The 24,856-nt window shown below is 44.3% G+C and overlaps 1 non-coding gene across 1 annotated transcript; it reads left to right on the top strand.

The window, feature by feature from the left end:
- The first annotated feature begins 24,258 nt into the window (after nt 1–24,258).
- Nucleotides 24,259–24,340, top strand: trnas-gcu (transfer RNA serine (anticodon GCU)). The gene has a single exon. It is a non-coding gene; the product is annotated as a tRNA-Ser (tRNA).
- The last annotated feature ends 516 nt before the right edge of the window (nt 24,341–24,856 follow it).

Genomic DNA, 24,856 nt, shown 5'->3' with positions numbered 1-24,856 from the left:
CTTCACTGTATTGGAATGAAGTGACATCTACTGGCAAGAAACAAGAACTGCCGTGATGAGATCAGCCATGATTGTATTGAATGGCAGAGCAGGCTCGAGTGGCTGACTTGCCGAATCCGGCTCCTCGTTCTTATGTTCATAGAATCATACAGCACAGAAGGAGGTCATTCGGCCCCATTGTGCCACTGCTGACTCTCTGACAAAAAGATGCAATTAGTCCAACCCCCTGCCTATTTCCCCATAATCCTGGAGAATTTCACTTTGAAATATTTGTCCAATTCCTTTATGAAAGTTATAATTGAATCTGTTTCCACCACCCTGTCAGACAATTCATTCCAGATCCGAATCAGTTACTGGGTTAAAAGATCTCTCCTCACCTCCCCTTGACATTTTTGGCCAATTATTTTAAATCTGTGTCCTCTGGTTACTGACCCCCAGGACAGTGGAAACAGTTTCTCCCTCTCTACCCGATGAAAATACTTCATGATTCTGAACACCTCTATTAAATCTTCCCTTAACCATCTCTACTCTGAGGAGAACAATCCCAGCTTCACCAGCCTGTCCAGAGAACTGACACCCCTCATCTCTGGTATCATTCTAGTAAATCTCCTCTGAACTGTCTCAGAAGCTTTGATGTCCTTTCTAAAGTCTGGTGCCCAGAACTGGACACATTACTCGAGCTGAGATCGAGCCAGCGACGCCCACATCCCACGAACGAATAAAAAAACGCTCCCGAACCAGTCCCCAATTCTTAAGCATTTATCGACGCTCCCTGCCCAGTCCCCAAATCTTATTCATTTAGAAACGCTCCCTGCCCAGTCTCCAACTCTTATTCAATTATAGACACTCCCTGCCCAGTCCCCAATTCTTATCCATTTACAGACGCTTCCTGACCAGTACCCAAATCTTATTCAGTTCGAGACGCTTCCTGCCCAGTCCCCCAATTCTTATCCATTTGCAGACGCTCCCTGCCCAGTCCCCAATTCTTATCCATTTACAGACGCTCCCTGACCAGTACCCAAATTTTATTCATTTAGAGACGCTCCCTGCCCAGTCCCCAATTCTTACCCATTTATAGACGCCGTTTCGGGAAGCCTCACCGGGAAAAGCTTCACCACCGCCATCCGCAGGGATACAGATGGGATTGTTCCATCTTATTGTGGCCCTGAGGCCCTGCTCCAGCTGTGTGAGCCCACAAAGTCTTCTCGCACTTTGTGAATATCCCGCTCCAACTCCGAACCCGCAGCTCTTGCTGCTGACAAAGCTCTCTACCGCGCCTGCGCGCCCCACTCCTGTCACAGATAGGACGGATTCTCGGCCGCCGAGCATTCAGGGTATCACACCTGTCATTAATGCTATTCTTTCAGCTGAAAGGTTTTGTTACGTACATTTCATGACCTGGTATCGTCGTGAGTGTTTTCTTTTGCACCTGTCAGTGCCTGGGAGGATAGAGTCAGCTTCATTTTGTAGCCATGAGTTTCTGGTGTGAGAAAGTGGTGTTTAACTCAGTATATTTCAGTTTTTGGTCTGTGACTGTGGGTATTATTCATTACTTGTTTGTTTCTGCTATTGCTCTGTGAGTTTCACCACATATCTTTCAACAACTTGTATGTGAGCATCAGCTTTTGTCTATATCTATCAGTTTCTGAGAAGTGAGAAAGGGTTTGATTCTATCCCTATCAGTTTCTGTTACATGCATGTGTCTTTAATCTGCACCTCCTCTGAGTGTGTCTTCTTCTCTGTACTTGTAGGTGAATATGTGTTTTGCTTTGTATCTCTCAGTCTTTGAAGTGTGAGCCTGGGTTTGTACCTAATTTCCTTTGTACCTTGCAGTTGGGATATGAAAGAAAGATTTTTACACGTTACCTGCCAACTGCTGCTACGTGACTGTGGGTTTCACACTGTATCTGTCAATTTCTTGTCTGGTAATGCGAAGTTTACAGTGTACCTGTCAGTTTCTTGTATGTGAGTGTTGATTTCACTCTGAAAAGAATCATAGATCATAGAATAGTTACAGAACAAAAGGAAGCCATTCAGCTCATTGTGCTTGTGCTGCTTCTATGCACGAGCAATTCAGCTCATGCCACAGACTCATGTATTCCATGAAAACATGCAATTTTTCCACTTCAGATAATTATCTTATACCATTTTGAAAGCCATGATTGAATCAGCCTCCATCACACTCTCAAGCAGTGCATATCAGATCTTAACCACTCGCTGTGCAAAAGAAGTTTTTCCTCATGTTGCCTTTGGTTCTTTTGCCATTCACCTTAAATCGGTGTCCTCAGGTTACAGAGCCGTGAATAATATTCCCCATTGCTTTCTCAGCACTGATGGATTGTGAAGCAGGAGACAGCCAGAAGTCCCACTGAGCCGCACTGACCCCGAGCTGGGAATGAAATGAGATAAAGTTCAATCTTTCACAGCGAGATGCTGCTGAGAGATGAGTCCCGAATCAAAGTGAGATTTTCTCATACTTTTGCTGAATTTCATTTCAAACACTACTTGTACTCTCTGCTAATGAAGCCTTAAAAAAGGGAAAAACAAAATGGCACTCAAACTCACCACCCTGAAATTAAAAGTTTAATGTTTGACTGACTGAACTGTCACTTCTACTCGGTCTCTTCTTGGATGGATGCAACTGTATTCTCCAACGCAGGGGTGGCATTCAAATCCTCCCATGGGTCCACATGTCAGACTGAGTTCCATGTTGTAGACTCAAGCAAAGGAAATCTGTTCAGTTCCAAAACTATCAGTGAGTTGAAGCTCATTACGATCATCATCATCAGAGGTCAGAACTACCTGGTGAAAGAAGACAATCTGAAGAAGGATTCACAATTATTCAAAGGCATCGACAAAGTGAAAAACAGGAAAATCGATGAGTCAATGCAAGCCAAACAACAGAAACACTGAAGAATTCCATTCCATTCCAGTCCAGAACCCAGTCCTGTTGTTTTTGGAGTCAGGTCACAATTACTGCAACAACTTTATATTCCCACTTGGCTATCTGTACATTTAGTTAATCAAGCTCTTTGAATCCAGCTCTCTGGTCCTCAAGCAGGCTCCATATGGAAATCAATTCCGCCTTCTGCAATGACCTTGAACTAAAAATGCCAAAGAAGAAGGGCTTGTCCAGGATTTGAATCCAGGATCTCTCACACATTAATTAATCACTCACCCTAAGCAAGAATCATACCCCTAGATCAACATGCCACTGATATCAGAACTTCCTTTTAGCTCCTGTGGAATTTCACTGGCAGCCAAAGCCGATCATCCAATTTTTTTTCCGAGCAAAGCAGCATCTTGCAAATTCTGAAATAAAAACAGAAAGTGTTGGAAATGTTAAGAAACTCTGGCAGCATCTGTGGAGAGAGAAACAGAGTTCACCTTTCAGGGCGTTTAACTTTTGTTTGAGCCACCCTTTCACACTGCTTCTGTCCACCCAATCTCACTTTCTATTTTATCGAGATTCCACCCACTCACTACCTAAATACATTTATCATGAATTCCTCATATCTTTTAATAATGACAATTTTATATTTCTGGCCTTTGCTTTGGACTCCACCACAAGTGGAATCATGTCTCCATCAACCCAATCAAACCCATTCACTATTTCCTCACATTGCAATGTTTCTTTCACCCTGACAGACGATGGAATTTCTGCTGCTTGATTGCAGTTCTTGCTTCCTGCCAGTAGATGTCACTGCACTCCAGTACAGTGAAGGTGACAAATCTGAGAGCACACAACAAGAAGTAATTGTTCACGTTGTTCATTGTTCAGTGAACAGGTCCCTCTATTCCTGCAAACTCTTTAGAACTGTGCCATTAAGTATATATTGCCTCTCCCTATTCCGTCTGCTAAAATGCATCACCTCACACTAGTCACTATTAAAATCCATCTGCACCTGTCTGCCCATTCTGCTAGCCTATCACTGTCTTGTTGCAGGTGATTCATTTCATCCTCACTGTTTGCCACTTCTCCAAGTTTGGTGTTATCGGCATATTTTGAGATTCTACTCTATATTCCAAGATCCAAGTCATTTATCTGTCGCAAGTAAAAAGCAGTGGTTCCAGCAGTGACCCTTGGGGAACAGCACTGTCGACAACCTTCCAGTCTGAGAATGAATCATTTATTACGCCTTGCTGTTTTCTGTCCTTAAGCCAATTTTCTATCCAATTGGACACTGACCCTCCTATTCCATGAACCTCAATGTTGTTAATCACCCTTTTATGTGTCGTTTCTTAAAATCCATAGAAACAACATCCACTGCATGCCCTTCATAAACCTTCTCTGTTAGTTCATCAAAAAATGCAGTTAGATTAGTCAAGCATGAACTCCCATGTATAAATCCATGCTCACTCTCCTTAATTAACTCAAACCTCTACAAGTGACTGTTGATTTTTTCCCTGATTGTTCTTTCTAAAACCTTACCCACCACTGCTGTTAATCTAACTGGCCTGTAGTTAGCCGGACTGTCCTTACACCCTTTCTTGAATAAGGGTGTCACTTTTGCAACTGTTTAATCCTCTGACACCTCCCCCGTATCCAGGGAAGATTGGAAGATTATAGCAATCCTTTCTGTTATCTGCATCCACATTTCCTTTCGCAATCTGGGATGAAAGCCATCCGGACCAGGTAATTTATCTTCCTGAAGCATAACCAGCCTTTTCAGTACCTCCCTCTCTCAATTTGTACCCTCTCCATTGCCTCTACACTCTCCACTTCTCCTGATATTTTGTCAAATTCCACTTCCTTAGTGATCATTGGTACAAGGTACTTATTAACTAGATTAACATTGCCCTGCAGTTCTAAGTATATATTACCCTCTTTGTCCCTAATGGGGCCCACTTCACCGCTGACTACCTGCTTATTATTTATATACTGCTCGAAGATTTTTGGGTTCCCTTTCATGTTGACTGCCATTCTATTCTCGTCGAGATAGAGAATAAGCTAAATATAGAAGATATAAATATTTCCCATCCTTGGGTGAGGTGGAATTTTTTTATGCTGTGAGTGGTAATGTCCTGACCCACGAGTGTGGTGGAAGTAGAGACAATCAATGATTTGAAAAGGAAATTGGATGTATACTTGAAGCAAAGGAACTTGCAGGAGGAAAGGGATAGAGCAGGTGAGTGGAACTGAGCAGCTGGCTCCGATAATTGCTGCAGTCACTGCGATCCCCCTTAATTTTGTACAAGGTGACAATGTTTGCATCACGCATGTTTTGAGCCCTTGTTGAGCTGGACTATGGTGGGCTCACTGTCCAGTTCCTCCATGACAGGGAAGTCTGGAATGGCACTGAGAGCTACTTCAATGACAATGTTCTCCGTTATGTAGAGTTCAAGATAATGCTCCACTCACCTTTCCATCGGCTTGTTGGGTTCAGTGATGATCACCCCTCTCTTTGTCTTCAAAAGGTGCTGATTTAGTTACTACTGGGCCCATTGCTTTCTTCATTCCTTCATACATCCCTCTAGCATCCCCGGATTCATCAGCAGAGTTTTAAACAGTATTGATTGGTGCAGTGCCGAGCAGTCTGCAGAGACTTGTTTCTGGCAGCTCTGAGAGCAATTAGATGTTGTTTGCTGGGGACTTGTTTGTAGTTCATGAGGGCTCTCCTCTTAGTTACAGTAACTGACTCCATTTCAGTCCAATGAGCCTCAAACCAGTCAGCATTCCTCCCATCTTTTTTCCTATACACAGTGAGTGCAGAGATATAGATGGTGGTGTGCAGATGATTCCACTTTGACACTGCACTGAGGCCTTGAGCATTGTTGTCTGAAAGAGCCTGATCGAGGATGTTGAGGAACTCCTGGGTCCTTTCTGGATCAGTGGTTCGGCAAGTGTTGATCAGAAGACGAGCTTTCATCATGGATGGATGAAGCTTCCTTGGCTGAAGCCTGACCTTGTTACACACCAGGGAGTGGTCAGTGTCACAGTCAGCGCTGTGATAGCTGCGAGTGATGAGGACACTGCTGAGGGTGTTATGTCTGGTGAAGATAAGGTCTAGCTGGTGCCAATGGCATGATCTCGGATGTCTCCAGGACACCTTGTAGCACAGCTTGACCTGGAAGTAGCTGTTCATCACACAGAATCCATGGTGACAGCATAGCTCCAGCAACCTCTGTCCATTTTCGTTCATCTTGCAAATCCCCTGGTGCTCTATGCACATTGGCAAAGCTGTGTAGTCAGTACCCAAGCTTGTGTTGAAGTCTCCTAGAAGGTACAGTCCCTCAGTGCTGGGAATTCTACTGATGGCAGTGTCAAGTGTCACATAGAATTGATCCTTGACATCTGGGGTGGAGGTGAGTGTCGGGACATAGATGCACATGAGATTAACTGGGCCCACACTTGTTGACAAGTGAAGAGTAAGAAGTTTCTCTGAGCCTGCTGTGGCTGGTTCACTCATCTCAAGTGGCGTGTATTTTACTGTGAAACCCACTCCATGCTCACGAGTTGCCTCTTGGGCTTTCCCCTGCCAGAAGAAGGTGTAGTGTTTCTCTTTGAGGGATCCACTTTGAACGAGTCTAGTTTCTTGCAGCACAGCAATGTCCACATTGAGCCTTGTGAGTTCCTTGTCGATCACAACTGTCTTGTGTGTGTCATCAACCAGCAGAAGGTTGTCGGTAAGGCCAGGACACATGGTCCTTACATTCCAGCTTGTGATGCGAAGGACTGGTGTCTTCTTTGTTGAGTTTGTTTTTCTTGGTGCATAGATTATCGATCCGCCTGTTGAAAGATGACTCTCAAAGCTCCAAGCACCCATTGAAGCAAGCAGGTCGTGGCTTCACAGCACCTAACTGACTGGGGGCTGCCCAGCTTGGAGTGAATGGTAGCTATCCAATGAGACACTAAGAGCTCTCCCACTGTCCGAAGTAACCCCTGGCGCTCATACTCTACACCAATTGAATGAGAGCTTATAATCAGTAACTGTTTATTCCCGGGTTGTGCTCATGTTTAACCACGAAGCTGGAGTGTCCTCTCCAGGGCACAGGCCTGGGCAAACAGTATGGAGACCCTGAGCATCAGGACCCCCTCTCAGCATTGCTCGTATTGTCCAAAGGAAAGGAAAAACCAGTACTGTTTGTTACCAGTTCTGCTGTAGGAGTTGCTGGAATACTGCCTGATAAGTAACAGGTAACTGCCTCCAGGACTCCACTCCCGATTTACTGTCCAGGTTTACTGCCTCAGCCTTCTTATTTATTTATTTAGAGATACAGTACTGAAACAGGCCCTTCCAGCCCACCGAGTCTGTGCCGACCATCAACCACCCATTTATACTAATCCTACATTAATCCCATATTCCTACCACATCCCCTCAATTCCCCTACCACCTACCTACACTAGGGGAAATTTACAATGGCCAATTTACCTATCAACCTGCAAGTCTTTGGCTGTGGGAGGAAACCAGAGCACCCGGCAGAAACCCACGCAGTCACAGGGAGAACTTGTAAACTCTGCACAGGCAGTAACCAGAATCGAACGCGGGTCACTAGAGGTGTGAGGCTGCGGTGCTAACCACTGCGCCACTGTGTCTTCTCGAGACACCCCTTGAGAAGTGAGACTTTTTGCCCAGAGATGGGGCTCTGTTTCTTGGCATCAGGATGGAACCACACACCAGTGGGCCTGTATGACATGCACAAGGATATCACACACTGCCCCATCTCTGGTACAGATCAGAGTCAGACACTGAACAGATTGCAGCCCACAAGGACATCACAACCTTCCCGCTCTCTGGGACAGGTCAGTGTGATACACCAAACAAACAGCACCCCACAGGGACCTCATAAATGCCACGTCCCTGTGACAGATCAAGGTCAGACACTGCAAATATTGCAACCAGAGGAACATCACAAATTGCCCCATCCCTCGGACAGCTCGGGGTCTGACATTGAACATATTGCAACAACAAGGACATTACTGTATTACTCCCTCCATTCTGAAAAACAAGCATTCACCCTACTTTTTACCCTGCAGCCAATTTTGGATCCACACTGCCACTGCCCCTTTAATCCCATCTGCTTGAATTTTGTTAGCAAGTCATAGAGACATGCAAAACTGAAACAGGCCCTACGGCCCACTGAGTCTGTGCTGACCAACCACCACCCATTTATAGTAATCCTACACCATAATCCCATTTTCCCTACCACGTCCCCACCTGCTTTGAAAGAATATCGGGAATGTAGGACCAATCTGAAACGAGGAATTAAGAGGGCTAAAAGGGGTCATGAAATATCTTTAGCAAACAGGGTTAAGGAAAATCCCAAAGCCTTTTATTCATATATAAGGAGAAAGAGGGTAACTAGAGAAAGGATTGGCCCACTAAAGGACAAAGGAGGAATGTTATGCTTGGACTCAGAGAAAATGGGTGAGATTCTAAACGAGTACTTTGCATCGGTATTCACCGAGGAGAGGGACATGACGGATGTTGAGGTTAGGAACAGATGTTTGATTACTCTAGGTCAAGTCGGCATAAGGAGGGAGGAAGTGTTGGGTATTCTAAAGGGCATTAAGGTGGACAAGTCCCCAGGTCCGGATGGGATCTATCCCAGGTTACTGATGGAAGCGAGAGAGGAAATAGCTGGGGCCTTAACAGATATCTTTGCAGCATCCTTAAACACGGGTGAGGTCCCGGAGGACTGGAGAATTGCTAATGTTGTCCCCTTGTTTAAGAAGGGTAGCAGGGATAATCCAGGTAATTATAGACCGGTGAGCCTGACGTCAGTGGTAGGGAAGGTGCTGGAGAAGATACTGAGGGATAGGATCTATTCCCATTTGGAAGAAAATGGGCTCATCAGTGATAGGCAACATGGTTTTGTGCAGGGAAGGTCATGTCTTACCAACTTAATAGAATTCTTTGAGGAAGTGACAAAGTTGATTGATGAGGGAAGGGCTGTCGATGTCATATACATGGACTTCAGTAAGGCGTTTGATAAGGTTCCCCATGGCAGGCTGATGGAATGGAGAAAGTGAAGGCGCTTGGGGTCCAAGGTGTACTAGCTCGATGGATAAAGAACTGGCTGGGCAACAGGAGACAGAGAGTAGCAGTAGAAGGGAGTTTCTCAAAATGGAGACGTGTGACCAGTGGTGTTCCACAGGGATCCGTGCTGGGACCACTGTTGTTTGTGATATACATTAATGATTTGGAGGAAAGTATAGGTGGACTGATTAGCAAATTTGCAGACGACACTAAGATTGGTGGAGTAGCAGATAGTGAAGGGGACTGTCAGAGAATACAGCAGAATATAGATAGATTGGAGAGTTGGGCAGAGAAATGGCAGATGGAGTTCAATCAGGGCAAATGCGAGGTGATGCATTTTGGAAGATCCAATTCAAGAGTGAACTATACAGTAAATGGAAAAGTCCTGGGGAAAATTGATGTCCAGAGAGATTTGGGTGTTCAGGTCCACTGTTCCCTGAAGGTGGCAACGCAGGTAAATAGAGTGGTCAAGAAGGCATACGGCATGCTTTCCTTCATCGGACGGGGCATTGAGTACAAGAGTTGGCAGGTCATGTTACAGTTGTATAGGACTTTGGTTCGGCCACATTTGGAATACTGCGTACAGTTCTGGTCGCCACATTATCAAAAGGATGTGGATGCTTTGGAGAGGGTGCAGAGGAGGTTCACAAGGATGTTGCCTGGTATGGAGGGCGCTAGCTATGAAGAGAGGTTGAGCAGATTAGGATTATTTTCATTAGAAAGACGGAGGTTGAGGGGGGACCTGATTGAGGTGTACAAAATCATGAGAGGTATAGACAGGGTGGATAGCAAGAGGCTTTTTCCCAGAGTGGGGGTTTCAATTACTAGAGGACACGAGTTCAAAGTGAAAGGGGAAAAGTTTAGGGGGGATATGCGTGGAAAGTTCTTTACGCAGAGGGTGGTGGGCACCTGGAACGCATTGCCAGCGGAGGTGGTAGATGCGGGCACGATGGATTCTTTTAAGATGTATCTAGACAGATACATGAATGGGCAGGAAGAAAAGAGATACAGAACCTTAGAAAATAGGCGACATGTTTAGAGAGAGGATCTGGATCGGCGCAGGCTTGGAGGGCCGAAGGGCCTGTTCCTGTGCTGTAATTATCTTTGTTTTTTTATTCTCTTACCTACACTAGGAGCAATTTACAACAGCCAATTTACCTATCAACCTGCAGTCTTTGCTTGTTGGAGGAAACCGGAGCACCCAGCAGAAACACACACAGTCACAGGGAGAACTTGCAAACTCTGCACAGGCAGTATCCAGAACTGAACCTGGGTTGCGAGAGCTGTGAGATTGCAGTGCCAACCACTGTGTCATTGTGCTGCCCCAAGTCTAGTTCATGGTATCTTTTCAAACACAATTTTGATGTCCAGACACGTACCATCAACCTCACCACCCTCGTCAACTCTCTCTGAAACTTCATCAAAGAAATTAATTCATTAATTATTTCAGACACAATCTTCTGTTAACCAATCTGTACTGGCTGTCATTTATTAGCCCATGTTCTACCAAGTGACAGTTAATTTCCTCTTGGATAATTTTCTCTAAAAGTTTCCCCACCACCGACATTAGACTAATTGGTCTGTCGTTCCTGGGTTTATCTCTCTTTTTAAACAGGGCTGTAATATTCACAACCCTTGCAGACTTATCTTTTAATTCTGGAAAGTCTATTGTAGACAATCACTTTGGGCATGACTTTAACCAATTAAAGCAATAGGATACTTGATTAATAAGTCCAGAACTTTTATTGAGAGTAAAATAGTACTTAATAATTGAAAGTAAAATTATACTTAACAAACTTGGGGAATATAACTTTACAGCTCTGGGGACTGGTCGAGCTTGGTCTCAGAGTGTCATGGTCCTCTTTGTCCAGTCTAGATCCCTCGTCAGATGGAGAACTTGGTTGATGATCTGAGTCTTTACCCCTGAGATCTTCTAGTGTTCCTGCACACTGAAACCTTACAAGATCCCTACTTTTAACCCCTGGATGGCCATCACACCACCATGTAAAATAATAATTGGTCCTAGCTGTTGCTAGGTACATTTAATTAGTTCTTAATAATGTCTTCCACTAACAGTCACCTGTCCTCAAAATCTCAGACATGAGTACAATGGAGTGGTTTCACACTGTCTCCCAATCTGATCTGAAACAAGTTTCCTGTTCATTAAATCTAGAGTCTTGAAGGTCACGATGTACCATACCATTGGTTTTATCAGGGGTCCGAGAAAGGTCCATTGTTTGAATACATTTAGCTGAAACTGTCCTTTCCCACACAGACACAGAAACTCACAGTAATTAGATTGAACTAACTTTAAATGAAAACCCATTCTCTCTAAAATGTTTATTGATTCATTAATTATAACTCAATCAAGGTTCATTACTTTTACAATCATCTGTTTCAGGATGGGTAGCTACTCATTAATTATACAGGATATAAACGTTAGTACTGAACACAAAATGGTTCCTTTGGTCATGTGTTCATTATAAAATGGCTTTCTTAACGTTGTTAGTTATGACAATGGATACATGATAAAAATGGTCAAGTTGAACTGAGATCGAACTACCCAAGCTTACCTCCATCCTCCAGTCCTCTGGCATCATTCCCATATTCAAGGAGGATTGAAAGATTGTGGTTCGAGTCTCTGCTATTTCCACCCTGACTTCCCTCAGCAACCCAGGATGCAGCCCATCCAGACCGGGTGACCTGTAGACAGGTGTGAGCACTGCTAACCTTGTAAATGTCTCCTCTTTATCTATTTTCATCCCCTCCAAATTCTCCACTTCCTCCTCCTTTACTGTGACATTTGCAGCACCCGTTTGTTTTGTGATGACAGATGAAATGTACTTAATTAGTACCTCAGCCACACCCTCTGCCTCCACAGGATCTCCTAATTGACCCACCCTTTCATTGACTGTCCATATGTTGGTAAAAGACTTCAGTGTTCCCAGTTATGTGACCTGCTAATCTTTTCTCATACATTCTCTTGCTAATCTCATTTCCTTTTCAGCTCTCCTCTGTACTTTCTGTATTCTGCTTGTTTCTCTACTGCATATGAATCCTCACATGATTTTTCAGTGAATGATTTTTGAACTATTTTGTAAAAGGATTTAGTTTTGTAAATTTCTCCCTAGCTCCCCTCATGGTCAGGCAGAAAGTTTAACTGCTGTGTTTTCAAACAGCAGCAGCTTTATTTGAAAAGCCATTGGGACAGGATTCCGGGTTTTAATCCAGTCACAAATCTGGTTCTGATGTCTTGTGGCTCCAGCTGTCATATGACCTGTCAGAGGATGACCTCATAATTGACCCAGTCATGGAGCTGTGGGTTGATGTTTAAATTGTTTCAAAATAATTTTCCAGAAGGACAATCAAAATGAATCGATATATAAAAGGTAGATTTTGTGAATTTGTGCTCCCAGTGGAAATTCCTGCAGAGTCTGCTGGTTTTCATATCCCCAATTCCCCACAGGAAGCTCTGTGCTCGGAGTCTGTATTCATTACATCAACATTATACAGAATCATTTCATGGGAGACCCCAGTGTGAATTGTAGACAGGTGGTTCAGTTTTAACTTTCAAAGTAACACAGAAGCAAAATACTGCTGATACTGGAAATCTGAAATAAAAACAGAAAATGCTGGAAATACTCAGCAGGTCTGGCAGCATCTGTGGAGAGAGAGACAGAGTTAACGTTTCAGATCTGTGACCTTTCATCAGAACTGAGCTGAAATTGTCTGAGGGACTGCGATTGTGGAATCAATTTCAGGGTCAAAGACATTGTACTTGGTAAGGATAGGAAGATGGAGATTATTAAGTACAGTGCAAAAATATAGATGCTTTTACATTATTTTAATCAAAATTGATTTAAACTTTGTGCTCATGAATCCTATCTTTTGATCACAATGACACTGATAACAATGGAAAAAGCAAGACTTGCATTTCACGACCACAGGATATTGCAAACCCTTTTACAGCCAATGAAGGAAGGACTTTTAAAGTGTAGTCACTCAACAGTACAATAGAGGACCCTACAATAAAGATGTATAAGATTCTCACCACACAACTGCCAGACAATGACCATCCCAAACAAGAGAGAATCTAACCATCTCCCTTTGACATTCAATGGCATTACCATCGCTGAATCCCCCACTCTCAACAACCTGGGGGTTACCATTGAGCAGAAACTGAACTGCAGTAGCCATATAGATATTATGGCTACAAGAGCAGGTCAGAGACTAGGAATCCTGCGGCAAGTAACTCACCTCCTGACTCCACAAAGCCTGGACATTAGTAAGGGGTATGATGGAATACTCTCCACTTGTCTGGCTGGGTGCAGCTCCAACAATACTCAAGAAACTCAACAGGACAAAGCAGCCCGCTTGATTGGCACCCCATTTACAACATTCATGCCCTCCCTCACTGGCACACAGTGGCAGCAGTGTGTACCATCCACAAGATGCACTGCAGCAATGTGCCAAGGCTCCTGAGACAGCACCTTCCAAACCCGCGACCTTTATCACCTAGAAGGACAAGGGCAGCAGATGCATGGGAACACCACAACCTGCAAGTTCCCCTCCAAGCCACACACCATCCTGAATTGTAACTGTATCACCGTTCCTTGACTGTTGCTGGGTCAAAATCCTGGAACTCTCTTCATAACAGCAGCACATGGACTGCAGTGGTTCAAGAAGGCAGCTCAGCACCACCTTCTCAAGGCAATTAGGGATGGATAATAAATGCTGGCCTAGCCAGCGACACCCACCTCCCATGAATGACTTAAAAAAATGATAATATCCTGTAATCCTCCAAAGTAGAAAATACAGATGGAAATGAAAAATAATAAAACAGTCAGCATGGATTTCACAAAGAAAGACTTGACGAACCTTATCTTTGAAAAATCAACAGCAAGAGTAATATAGCAGATGTAGAAGAGTTTAAGTTAATAAAGCCTCATCCATTTATGTGCTTGAACCATCAAATTGTGGGTTAACAAACAAACATACTAACTGACAGAGCTGCATGTTGTGCTTTCTAAATTACCCTAAAGTAGGGTGTTAATGAGTTAAAGCTTCAGGTTGCTGCAACCAGAATAGCCATTGTCCACGATCAGTTTTACTGTTACAAATAAAGATGGAACATTCATTGTGAATCTATAGAAACAGTCTGGTCCTGCACACTGCAGACACATCCACGTCATCACCAACCAGCTCTCCTATAATTGGTGCAGTTATTTGACTTTGCCCCATTCGCTCCATGGAATTACTTTTAAAAGATTTTAAATTACAAGCAGTTTTGTTAATGTTCAGCCTTTGAGAAGAAATCATTCCCTGGCCACAGTGGAGACAGCATTGGATATAAAACAGTAGACTGCCAGGTAACACAGTGAAAGCTGATCAGCTAATCTATAATTACTTACATTTCTTAATTTTGCTCTTGCTATTCGGTTTTTCAGCATTTTCAGCTCCTGACTGTGGATATTATTGTGATTAAATGTGAAAAGATGCACTGTGTCTCAGCCCCGGTATATTGGCTCTTTCTCTGTACAGTGCTGTATACACGCAGATACTGACAGTGTCTCTCCCTCCCTCAACTTTCCAGCCCTGACGGTGCAGAAAGCGCTGCTCAAAGTTACACATTCTGACTGTTTGCAGTTGATTAGTGAGAGATTATTAACGTATCCTTCTGCAGCGCTGCCTCGGTTAATAACAGCAGATCTAAGCCACATTTCAGATACAGAAACAGATGCATCAATTATTCACTCTTTCCCAGAGTGAGTGAGGCCGGGACAAGCAGCAACATTCCGGCCCCACACTCTGCAATTACCCAGCACCAGTGGAAAGCAGTGAATACAGATTCAATCAGTGGGTTAATGTCCATTACCGGGATGCAAGATTCCACAGCCCAGGACAAACATCCCCATACACCGAGAACAAGCTCAGGAAAACCCGGGGGAGTTAATATCCCAAACACTGAGCATTCCAGTAACATTGAACAAGTTCCTGAACTGAGTGAACCTTTCAAAATACAGAAGTGAGGACGAGGTCAAAAAGGTCTGAACAGTTGAGGTGACTGAGCGGTTTCAGCTTCTCTGTTCAGGTTGCAGCTTTCACTGGAGGCATGTGTTTAAATCCCACTTCTGACAACTAGATTTTCAGTTACTTTGCAGAGCTTCCTTGAAGGTTTGGGGTCGAGTAAATACTGAGGAACTGTTTCTAACAGCTGAATGGTCAATAACCAAAGGTTACAGATTTAAGGTGACTGACAAAACCAGAAGGAACTTGAGGAAAAATTCCTTTCTGCAACATGTGGTTAGAATTTCAGTTATGTGGATAGATTGGAGAAGCTGGGGTTGTTCTCCTTAGAGAGGAGATTTGATAGAGGTGTTCACAATCATGAGGGGTCGTGACAGACCCGACAGAGAGAAACTGTTGGTAGAAGGATTGAGACTCAGGTAAAAGCTGTGGCTCAGTTGGTCACACTCACCTCGAAATCACAAGCTTCTGGGTTCAGATTTCACAGCTGACACTCCAGTACAGCACTGAGGGTGTTGAAGGTGCTGCCTTTCAGGTGTGATGTTAAACCAAGACCTGGTCTGCATGTTTGGGTGAATGTAAAAGATCCCATGCTGCAATTTCAAACAAGTGAAGAGCAATTCTCCCTGGTGTTGTGATCAATATTTGCCCCTGAATCAGATCAGTTGGTCATTATCACATTGCAGTTTGTGAATATCAGCTGCTGCATTTCTGACATTACAACAGTGATAACACTTCAAAAGTATTTCATTGTCTACAAAGTGCTTTGATATGTCCAGTGGTCTTGAAAGGTGCTATATAAATGCAAGTCTTTTCTTTCTTTATCACAACACATTGCTGTGTAAAAAATGGTTCTTCTGCCAATCACCTGATATCCGTGTCCTCTGCTTACTGACCCTTTTACCACTGGAAACAGTTTCTCCTGATTTAAACTATTGAAGAACTTCATGACTTTGAACAAATGTGTCAAATCTTTTCTGAATTTTCTCTGCTGCAAGGAGAACAACCCCAGCTTCTCCAATCTCTCCACATAACTGAAATCCCTCACCCTGCTACCATTGTGGTAAATCTCTTTTTTATTCTTTCATGGGATGTGGGCACTGCTGACACAATGTGATTCCTGTCAATGGAGCGGCCCGCTGACATCATCGGACTGTGCCAAGCTGTGCATAGGCACAGCTACATCTTGCCAGGATTCAGTGGCACATGTGGAGGAGGATGTCATTGCGCAGCGCCAACATCATCGCATATCCGAGCTTGGTCCATCTTCGCACATGTGCGCTAAAGCGTCATCAGGTATCCAGCCCCTCACTCAGCTGGAGGAAGCGGCTGAATAGGAGACTTTCAGGCTGGAGCTCTCCCCCGTCGGCAACTCGCTCCAGGCCTCGACGCTTCCTCCCCTCAGCCGCTCGCTGTACACCTCGATGCTCCCCTGGACAATTGTTCCCCACTCGCGTCATCCAGCTCTATGGCCGCTTGCTCTCTGCCCCCCAACCCCCGCTCCAGCCGCCAGCTCTAGGCCATGCCACTTCCCCCCTCTCGGCCACTCACTACTCACTCCTACGTCACACTTTGCAGCCCACCTTGCTTCTTCGGGCGGCGCGTGGAGACTGGACAAACGTGGGAGCAAGTGGCCGAGAGAAGGGAAGCAGCGCAGCCTAGAGCTAGTGGCTGGAGGGGAGAGGGGGAGGGGAGTGAGCGAACGACTGGAGAATGGGGTGACATGATCGGGAGACAATCGGCCAGGGAAGTAGGGGGGGGAGCAGCGAGGTCTGGAGCGAGCGACTATGGAGGGTGGAAGCGGCCGGTGCAAAGCAGGGGGAGAAAGCGAGTTGTGCCACCTAGTGGTTGCGTTGTCAGCAAACGCAGCCTTTATTGTCCATCCTTAATTGCCCTTGAGAAGGTGGTGGTGAGCTGCCTTTTTGGAGCAGCTGCAGTCCATGTGTTGTACGTAAACCCACAGTGCTGTTAGGAAGGGAGTTCCAAGATTTTGATCCAGTGACAGTGAAGGAATGGTGATATAGTTCCCAGTCAGGACAGTGTGTAACTTGGAGGGGAGCTTGCAGATGGTGGTGTTCCCATTCATCCAATGTCCTTCTAGGTGGTCGAGGTTGGGGGTTTGGAAGGTGCTGTCGAAGGAGGCTTGGTGAGTTGCTGCAGTGCATCTTGTAGATGGTACACACTGCTGCCACTGTTCACTGGTGGTGCAGGAAGTGAATATTTAAAGTAGTGGATGGAGTGCTGATCAAGTGATCTGCTTTGTCCTGGATGGTGTTGAGTTTCTTTGGTGTTGTTGGAGCTCCACTCATCCAGGCAAGTGGGGAGTATTACATCACACTCCTGACTTGTGCCTTGTAGATGGTGGGCAGGAGGTGAATTACTTGCAGCAGAATTCCCAGCTTCTGACCTGCTCTTGTAGCTACGGTATTTATATGACTGATCCAATTCAGTTTCTGCTCATTGGTAACCCCCCGGATGTTGATTGTGAAGGATTCAGCAATGGTAATGTCATTGACTGTCAAGGGGAGATGGTTAGATTCACTCTTGTTGGAAATGGTCATTGCCGGGCATTTTTGTGGCGTGCATGTTACTTGCCACTTATCAGTCCAAGCCCAATCTTGCCCAGGTCTCTCTACATGTGGACACGGACTGCTTCAGTATCTGAGGAGTTACTAATGCAACTGAACATTTTGCAATCATCAGTGAACATTTCCACTTCTGACCTTATGATGGAAGGAAGTTTATTGATTCTAGACAGATACATGAATGGGCAGGAAGAAAAGAGATACAGACCCTTAGAAAATAGGCGACATGTTTAGATAGAGGATCTGAATCGGCGCAGGCTTGGAGGGCCGAAGGGCCTGTTCCTGTGCTGTAATTTTCTTGGTTCTTTGTTTGTTCTTTGATGAAGCAACTGAAGACGGTTGGGGCCGAGGACACTACCCTGAGGAACTCCTGAGCGATGTCTGGTACTGAGATGATTGGCCACCAACAACCAGCACCATATTCCTTTGTGCAAGGTATGACTCCAACCAGTGGAGATTTTTCTCCGTGATTGCCATTGACTTCAATTTTGCAAGGGCTCCTTGATGCCCTTGGCAAGAGCAGTCACTGTCACCTCACCTCACCTCCTGAATTCAACTCTTCTGTCCATATTTGGGCCAAGGCCATAATGAGGTCAGGAACTAAGTGGCCCTGGCGGAACCCAAAATGAGCATTGGTGAGTAGGTTATGGCTGTGTAAGTGCTGCTTGATAGCACTGTCAACGACACCTTCCATCACATTACTGATGATCAAGAGGAGGCTGATCGGGCAGGAATTGACCGGGTTGGATTTGTCCTGCCTTTTGTATACAGAACATACCTGGGCAATTTTCCACATTGCTGGGTAGATGCCAGTGTTGTAGCTTGGCGGGCGGTGTGGCTAGTTCTGGAGCACAAGTCTTCAGCACTGCAGCCAGGATGTTGTCAGTATCCAGAGCCTTCAGCCATTTCTTGATATCATGTGGAGTGAAGTGGATTTAGCTGAAGATTGGCACCTGTGATGCTGGGGACCTCAGGAGGAGGCCGAGATTGATCATCTACTTGCACTTCTGGCTGAAGATGGTTGCAAATGATTCAACCTTGTATTTTGCACTGATATACTGGTCTCCCTTATCATTAAGGATGGGGATATTTGTGGAGCCTCGTCCTCCTGTTAATTGTTTAATTATCCACCACCATTCAGGACTGGATGTGACAGGACTGCAGAGCTTTGATCTGATCGGTTGGTTGTGAGATCACTCAGCTCTGTCTATTGCATGCTGCTTCCGCTATATGACATGCAAGTAATCATGTGTTGTCGCTTCACTCATTTTTAGGTCTGCTTGGTGCTGTTCCTGACATGCCCTCCTGCACACTTCATTGAACCACTATTGCTCCCTTGGCTTGATGGTAATGGTAGAGTGAGGGAAATGCCAGGCCATGAAGTAACATATTGTGTTTAAATACAATTCTGCAGCTGCTGATGACCTACAGTGCCTCATGGATGCCCAGTTTTGAGCTGCCAGATCTGTTCATTTCTTCCCTCAGATATAATTGAAAAAAAAATTCTGAAGAAATGCATGAACTAAATAAAAAGGAGAGAGAAATAAATACTGACAAAATGGATGGCAGAATTTGGAAGGTAAAAATATTTCAGTTTTATTATTGATGAGTGAGAGGAATATATCACACTTTGGGGCTTCTGGAAGTGGATTTACTGATAATCTGGGGAATTGATAGGAAACTGCTTCATAGTTGGTGGAACAAATTCCCGCCCTTGGGGTGGAGCCAACAGCTGCATCCGTCCAATAACAGACAGAGTAGAAGTACTGTATCAGGCCTTGTTAGCTCAGTTGGTAGAGCATGGGACTTTTAATCTCAGGGTCTTGGATTTGAGACCCTTGTTGTGTGGTTGTTCTTCCCTTTTTCAGTCTTCATCAGCAGAGAGTTCAAGGAGTGTTTGAAATTAAATTCAACAACATCACCAGATTTCAACTACTCCCACCCCGCCCCCTCCCAGTGTAGTTGACAGGACTCTCAACCTCTGCCTTCCCCCTTCCCCTCCCTCCCAGATCTGCGACAGGGTTCCCCTTGTCCTCACTTTCCACCCCACCTGCCTCCACATCTAAAGGATCATCCTCCACCATTTCCGCCACCTCCAGCGTGATGCCACCACCAAACGCATCCTCAACTCCCCTGTCAGCATTCCGAAGGGATTGTTCCCTCCGCGACACCCTGGTCCACTCCTCCATTACCCCCAATACCTCGTCCCCTTCCCAAGGCACCTTCCCATGCAATCGCAGGAGATATAATACCTGCCATTTTCCCTCCTCTCTGCTCATTATCTGAAGCCCCAAACACTCCTTTCAGGTGAAGCAGCGATTTACTTGTACTTCTTTCAATTATGTATACTGTATTCACTGTTCACAATGCGGTCTCCTCTAAACTGGGGAGACCAAACGCAGATTAGATGGAACACCTCTGCTCAGGCCGAAAGCATGATCCTGAGCTTCGGGTTGCTTGCCATTTCAACACTCTCCCCTGCTCTCATGTCAACATTTCTGTCTTTGGCCTGTTCCAGTGTTCCAGTGAAAATCAACCCAAGCTCGAGGAGCAGCACCTGACCTTTTGATTCGGCACTCTACAGCCTTGTGAATTGAACATTGTGTTCAATAACATCAGAGCATGACTGGTGTCAGGCAACCACAAGCATTAACACACTCTTTGCCTTTGTCCCAGGACAGCTTTGTTATTTAATCTCTCCTTCCCTCTGCACTATCAAACACCTTCCCCTTTGTTCTCTCCCACATGCCCCTCCCCGTCACTTGTTTAAAACCTAATTCTTTTCTAACCTGTGTCAGTTCTGATGAAAGGTCACAGACCATAAACGTTAACTCTGTTTCTCTCACCACAGATGCTGCCAGAGCTATTGAGTATTTCCAAAACTTTTTGTTTTTATTTCAGATTTCCAGCATCTGCAGTATTTTGCTTTTGTTGTGTCAGAAAGTCTTTCCTTGATTCAGGACTCTTACCTCTCTCCAGAATCTCTCTGCTAAAGATTGAACTTTATCTCATTTCACTCACAGCTCAGGGTCAGTGTGGCACAGTGGGACTTCTGGCTGTCTCCCACTTCACAATCCCTCAGTACTGAGAAAACAATGGGGAATATTACTCACATGTTGTGTTCTGTAACTTTTTACAAACACTTTAATGTATATATTGTCTTCCAAAGCAGTGACAGAATGGTGGCTTTAGTGTGTTGTTGAAATAGCTTTGTTGAGTTCGTGCTGTACTAACAGTTAAACAGTTCTTGGTTCAATACCAGGTTTTGGCACTTTCAACCTCTCCTGTGTCTTTTTCTTTGGCTCCAATTGTCAAGCTGCATGATTTACTCTGAAATTAGCACCAGAGAACCAAGGCACCAGCGAGCATGAGGAGCTGAAATTAGCACAGATCAAATCCACTTAATACTTCTGACTGAAGATGGTTGCAAATGCTTCATCTTCATCTTTTGCACTGACGTGCTCAGCACCACCATCATTGAGGATGTGAATGTTTTTGGAGCCTCCTCATCTTGTTAGTTATTTAATTATCCACCACCATTCACGACTGGATGTGGCAGGACTGTGGAGCTGTGATCTGATCCTGAGGGAGATATCCGTGTGTGGAGTGGCGGGATGTATGGAGAGTGATCCTGAAGAGGGTGTCCGAGCCTGGAGTGGAAGCTTTCCGTGGAGGTACAGGAGTAGGTCATTCAGCCCCAGTGTTTTATAAAGGTTTAGCATAACTTATTTGCTTTTACTCTATGCCTCTATTAATAAAGCCAAGTGTCCTGTTTGCTCTTAGCAACCTTTTCAAACCTTGATCAAAAAAGATTGGTGTACATTGTCTCATTCTTCCTCCCAAACTGTATCACTTCACAAGTCTCTGTGTAACATTTTATCTGTTGTGTGAAAGCCCATTTTACCAGTGTGTTTAAGTTCCTCTGAAGTGTGTTACTGTCACTGGCATAGGACGAAATTCACGAGCATTCTTTGATGCTATCTCCGTGGAAAGAGCAATCTTACACACTAGCTCAAATTGGGATTTTGTGTGTTTAGTATCTTTCCTCATCCACCAATATAAGCACAAATCTGTCTCATAATGTACGGTCTAAGAATGTGCCAATGTTGCAATGTGGTGATAAATTCTTCAATGTCACAATGTACTCACCAACTGTTTCACTACTTTTCTGATTTCTGGATCCAAGTTTGTAGCTTTCCGCGATCTCTAGTGGCTTAGGGTTGAGCCTCACTTCAACGAAGAAACGGAAAATTATGATTTAAAGATTACACTGTCAATCATTCACATCTCTGTCTTCTCCTGAACTTCGAGTTCAAATTTGTTTGTGAAGTTGATTCACACGTTAAGACAGCACAGTCTTTGTCTTTGTGAAGGAAGTGATTTGGGAATGGCTGTTTGAAACTGTCCCTTCTTGCACAGAAATTCAGTGCAAATACTTGATCACTCACAATTTCCTTGAGAGAAATTTGTTCACAATCGCATTCGACACAGAAACGGCCTCAGCATTAATCTCACTGAAGCAGAATGTGACCGTGTTGTATGTTTCAGAATGTTGTTGCCGTTATTTGTCGCTTTTAACCAAGACTGGGAGACAGGGCAAGGTTGATCCGAGGTTGGAATATATTAACATTCAGGAGCAAGAAAAATCAAAAGGAACAAAATAAGAAAACCCAGTCTCCGGATTTGAGAATCTGTAGATCCGCTTTGGGAAAGTGAATCAGAGCAGAATGAAGGGTGAACTGTCCAGAAGAGATGTAGACACAGCTCAGTCAACACGTTCCCCTGGTTTATGATGCTGGAACATTCCTCACACAGAAATGATTCAACCCAATGACAAACATTCTTCCAGCTGATAATTTATGCTACTGATTTAAGGACTGTCTCATGTGGTTACCGAGTGACGACGAGAAGATATTAAACTTTGTTCTATTCAATCTAGCTGTGATAAAGTTTGAATTTTTCTCCCTTTTATAAACAGTATTTGAAGGGTCTCGGTAACAATGTTCAGTGTTGATGAGAGTGCGGTCTGGGTGAGAAGCTGCTGAGTGTGACAGGGTCAGGACTGGATGCAGGAAGTTCTCTGACAGTCTCCCTCTATCTCTCTAATGGGTTTGAGTTGATTTACGACTGGTAGCCTTTATTTTACTTTTCTTATTTAGAGATATAGCCCCTTCGGCCCACCGAGTCTGTGCCAACCAGCAACCACCCATTTATACTAATCCTACATTAATCCCATATTCTCTACCACATCCCCACCATTCTCCTACCACGTACCTACACTCGGGACAATTTACAATGGCCAATTTACCTATCAACCTGCAAGTCTTTTGGAGGTGGGAGGAAACCAGAGCACCCGGCGGAAACCCACACAGACATAGGGAGAACTTGCAAACTCCACACAGGCAGTACCCAGAACTGAATCCTGGTCGCTGGAGCTCTGAGGCTGCGGTGCTAACCATTGCGCCACTGTGCTGCTGTTGGTGTTTTGATAAATGAAGGAAGTTCCCTCCACCCATTTTTGTTGGACAGACAGTGTGGTATAAGGATGTAAAGGGTTAATGCTGAAGATAGTGGGATCAACCCCTCCCACTGTCAGAGTGATGATGGAACAGTCACATGAGATGAAGTTTGGGAGAAGAGAGAGCAGCACCAAGGATGCTAGCTTAGCAGGCTTGATGAGTGTGTATAGAGTATTGTGCAAATTAGAAAAGAGTTCTTAGTTCTTTCAGCAGGAACTGTGTCCAGAAAATATCGAGAAACTCACAATTTTATTATTCAGGAGTCGGAACACAGATATTAATTGCAAGTGACAGTTCTGGGACCAATTAACAAAAAAAGTAGAGAATAATATTGCTCACTGATTGAAATCCCCTCGTGAGGAGACAGTTAAACAGGTGATCTTTTGGGGCATCCTTCGATCCAAGGTTTCAGCAACATTTAATCTCCCTTTTTGGTGAAATTCTCTGTTATTTGCAACTTTTTTTATCAGCTTTGATGGGCGAGTGAAAAAACTGAAAAGATTGAACAGTTCCATCCTTTCTTTTCTTCCTTCTTCTCTTCTTTCCATCAGTTTCTCTTTTCTGTCCCAGATCAATATAATGATGAGAATCCCACTTTAATCTGCTGTTTCTGGTGTTTTATCCATTCCAATCAAAATTTCAACATTCCAATCAAATCTATTTGTTATTCCACAGTGTCTCTCCATGTGTTTTATTCTGTTGTATTCTCTCACAGTCTGTTTGATGATCAATGTTACATCTCACTCTCTGTTCTGGTGAAGATCAGAAGCAGTGATATCTGTTTACACCACCCGACAAGTCGGCCTGATGCTGTGCCTCGCTGATCATGTGGGGTTAAAGCAATTCTTCCAGTCAGTTAGTTCAGTTTTCATTTCATGAGAAATTCGGTCATCATGACTTCATCAGTGACCTAATGGTTCCGGTGTCTGAGTGATGTTAATCATGATGTGATGAAATGATTGCATGTTCCAGTCTTTCCGTGTTGGGTTTTCACACTGAGTAGAAACGTGTTGGACATGGTCTGGAAATGTTTCACACCGCTCCATTCCCAACTTCATTTACTTACAGAAGATATATTTCCATCATTCCACAGCTGGCTGCACAGCCAGAAGCTGTGCTGAAGGTGACAGCTATGTCTCTGCAACTGACAAGGTGGCCGAGAGGTTAAGGCGATGGATTGCTAATCCATTGTGCTTTGCACACGTGGGTTCGAATCCCATCCTTGTCGCTAGTTTATGAGCTGTTTCGTGTATTATTTATGTTGGGTGAGCTTATGTGTAAAGTCAGCCTCGAAACCTGTTCTTGTCAGTATCTTGACAGTGATTCCAGAATTGGTTATACTTTATTAAAATTGAGACAGACAATTGGAATTCTTCACCCAAACTGCAGTGGAATGAAGATCAAATAGGGATCACGAAACGGAGCAGGATTTTTCCTCCCCTCCTTCCTTCCATCATTACTTTCTCTGGATTTGCACCAAGTGAAAGACAAATGGGAAAAGCAAATGGCGAGGGAGCAGATGCAGAAAATTATCCTTTGGCAAGAAATTTATTTTCAAATCTTCTTGATAGATTAAGTGAGTGAGCAATGCTTTGGCAGATGGAGTTTAAAATGAGGGGTCATCGACTACCGACGCTAGATCAGAGTGTTTTTTTGTAAGAGGTGAGATGTTAGAAACGGTTGAGGAGCAGAGACCCGAATACTGAATTAATAAAACCTCGTGGACTGGTAGAAAATAATGTGA

Source organism: Heterodontus francisci, unplaced genomic scaffold, assembly GCF_036365525.1.
Source record: "Heterodontus francisci isolate sHetFra1 unplaced genomic scaffold, sHetFra1.hap1 HAP1_SCAFFOLD_1405, whole genome shotgun sequence".
Taxonomy (NCBI): domain Eukaryota; kingdom Metazoa; phylum Chordata; class Chondrichthyes; order Heterodontiformes; family Heterodontidae; genus Heterodontus; species Heterodontus francisci.
The sequence above is the reverse complement of the archived record's forward strand: the minus strand, read 5'-3'. Positions and strand labels throughout refer to the sequence as shown.